Genomic DNA, 3,577 nt, shown 5'->3' with positions numbered 1-3,577 from the left:
ATGCTTAACGGGCCGGATAAAGTCTGACTATAGATGATCTTAGTAACATAAGAGCTTTCGACCAATTGCGGACTACACATGGTCGACTATGAACGGGCCGCTAAAGGTTTATACTTGCCAGCGCTATGTGTCACTCATACTTTTTCCAATTAGGCATCACCTACCAGAGATCTTATTGGGCCGGCGCATCAACATAATCGCTCGCTGCCACTCGTGCTTCCCCTTAGGTTCGCTCACTGGCTCCTGTTTTCTTCATTTTTTCCATTTTCCTTCGTTTTTTCACCTTTTTGACTTTTCTTTTTTTCTTTCGACCTTTCTTTCTTTTTACATTGTTGTTCTTTGCTTTTGTCTTTCTTTGTTATACTTTTGGTTCTTTTATGCTTATTTCTTGCTTTTCTTCAGTTTTTTTTTCTTTTCCATTGTTTCTGTGTCACTTTTATTTTTATTTTTTAACACATCTAATTTTTGTGAGTACACAATTTATTGTTGAGCACTTGTGAAACATTTTTTCGGTACACTTTGGATATTTTTAAATACATAATGTACTTTATAAATAATTACATGTGTTTAACACATTTTCGAATACACGGAGTTTTTCCAAATACAATATGTACATTTTTTAAATGGCAATAAACATTTATTTAAAATAGACAAATATTTGTTTAAATTTTTATAAAAAGATAGATTTTTTCACCCACATTTTTTGGAAACACGCCAATATTTCTTGAAAATGTCATGATACATCTTAATGGAAACAATTATTTGATTCTACATGAATATTTTTTTACATTTTAATTATACATTGTTTCAAATGGCACGAACATTGTATTTTGAAACGCTGGAATATTTCCGGCAAATGTGATTCACAATTATTTAGCAGTCCGATACAAGTTGTTTTTTATATTACGCACACATAGTTTTTATATTGTATACAAATTTGTGTAGAAAACTTTTTTGACACGCCTTAACATTTTTTCAGTGTCACAGGCATTGTTTTGGAAGTTATCCAATTTTTTAAAACTGTGCTGACGATTTTTATACTATTTAACATTTTTAATTTCACGTTTTAAATTCTAAAGTAAATTGGAGTTTTTTAAAAAATTCATTGAATCTAAATTATACATAAAAGTAAAAAATTAAAAACAATTAAGATGAGATCAGGAGGACGAGCCACGTCCTTCTAGGCCCACCCAGCACCCGTAGGCGAGGCAGCTGTGCGCGTCGCGTAGGTGCCACGTAGTTGCGGCCGTTTATACCGCCCATTGATCGATCAGCACGTACGTACTAACCAGCCATGTGAAACCAGAGCTATTTTCACCTTGGCATTTTGCATCCAACTACCCAAGTATGCATGGGTAGCGTGCCATTGTTGATTTGCCGTGCTCGTGAATACTTTCACCGTTTCTAAATATAATTCTTTTTAGATATTTTAAATGAACTACAACATACAGATGCATGTAGACATATTTTAAAATATAGATTCACTCATTTTGCTTCGATTGTACACTAGTAGAAAATGGGGCATTGGTCAAGGCCGGGTCAGCTCATTAGTCCCGGTTCAGTCCATAACCGGGACCAATGGTGGCATTGGACCCGGTTCGTGAGCCCCGGGGGCCGGCCGGGGCACGTGGGCCATTGGTCCCGGTTCGTTTGGACCTTTTGGTCCCGGTTGGTGGGACGAACCGGGACCAATAGGCCTCGCTCCTGGCCCACCACCATTGGTCCCTGTTGGTGCCACGAACCGGGAGCAAATACTGCCATTTAGTCCCGGTTCACGCCACCAACCGGGACCAATGATGTGCCTATATATACCCCCTCGCGTAAGAGCAGAGCACACTGCTCTGTTTTTTCTGGCCGCCGAGGGCGAGAGGGCTTGGTGGTGCTCTAGCTCACCTCCTATGCACACAAGGTGTTCGATGGAATGTCTGAGCCACACGACTTAAGCTTTCTCCTCTCCAAGCTCGACCTCCAAGCTCCATTTTCCTCAATATTTGTCTAGGTTTAGCGGTCCGTCACGCCCCGTACCCGTCTTCACCGTCGTCGATCACCCGCGCCGATCTCATCGCCGGCACCATCGTGGTGAGCCTCTTGTTCTTATCTTCTTTCTGAAAGAAAAATATTCTTACTTGTATGTTTAGATAGACACTTGTATTATTTTCTTACTTTTATTATTGCATCTTATAGTGCGATGGTTTTGTTATCCGCCCCCGTCGGTCCTTGTCCTGTCTATGATTCGGATGTGGTATATATTATCTTTTCATAACTATTGGTTCATTTATTGTTTATGAAAATTATGCCGACCAACGTGACATAGATTTTATTTATCTAGGAGGTTGTTAAACCGGAAATTCCAACCGACCCTATAGTCGAGTGGTTAAATTTAGTTGAAGAAGAAAACAATTTCTTTAAGAAAAAAATAAGAAAAATTAAGGAGGAGAAGATGATATTGGAGTTGCATGTTGCGGATGTCGTCGATGATCACAAGATCAAGATGGATGCAATGCGCTTGAAGATTAGAAAGATTAGAAAATATGCCATTCATAGTGAGGCTTGATATCATTATGCCATTGGATCAGTTGTTACCTTGGTTGCGATTATGATCGCATTTGTTTTCGCATTGAAATGTTTTAGATAGTTTCAATGTATGGTTTAATTAATTTAGATGCTCTACAGAGCTTTATGTTGTTTTGTAATGATTTTCGGTTGAAGATGAGAACTATATATGTACTTTGGTTTTAATGTGATGATGAACTTTTATTAATTTGGTCACTTAGTTATCTATTCATGATATTCTGTAATGATTTTTGACACACTTAATTATATATAATGCACGCAGATGAACCGGCAATGGATGTACGGTAACAGACACACCCCCGAGTACATTAAGGGCGTGTATGGTTTTCTCGAAGTGGCTGAGGCAAACAAGCAGAATGATTTTATGTGTTGTCCATGCCCTATATGTGGGAATACGAAGTCTTACTCTGACTGGAAAATCCTTCACACCCACCTGCTTTACAAGGGTTTCATGCCACACTATAATGTTTGGACGAGGCACGGAGAAATAGGGGTTATGATGGAAGACGGCGAAGAAGAAGAGTATGATGACAACTATGTGCCCCCTGAATACGGTGATGCTACTGAACATCAAGAGGAACCAGACGATGTGCATGATGATGCTGCAATGGGCGAAGCTGCTGAAGATCAAGAGGAACCAGACGATGTGCTCAATGATGATGATCTCCGCCGGGTCATTGTCGATGCAAGGACGCAATGCGAAAGTCAAAAGGAGAAGCTGAAGTTCGATCGCATGTTAGAGAATCACGAAAAAGGGTTGTACCCCAGTTGCAAAGATGTCAACACAAAGCTCGGTAGCGTACTGGAATTGCTGGAGTGGAAGGCAGAGAATGCTGTGCCAGACAAAGGATTTGAGAAGCTACTGAAAATATTGAAGAATAAGCTTCCAAAGGATAATGAATTGCCTGACAGTACATACGCAGCAAAGAAGGTCGTATGCCCTCTAGGATTGGAGGTCCAGAAGATACATGCATGCCCTAATGAATGCATCCTCTACCGCGGT

This window comes from Triticum aestivum, chromosome 5B (genome assembly GCF_018294505.1).
Source record: "Triticum aestivum cultivar Chinese Spring chromosome 5B, IWGSC CS RefSeq v2.1, whole genome shotgun sequence".
Lineage (NCBI taxonomy): Eukaryota > Viridiplantae > Streptophyta > Magnoliopsida > Poales > Poaceae > Triticum > Triticum aestivum.
Note: the sequence above shows the minus strand (reverse complement) of the source record.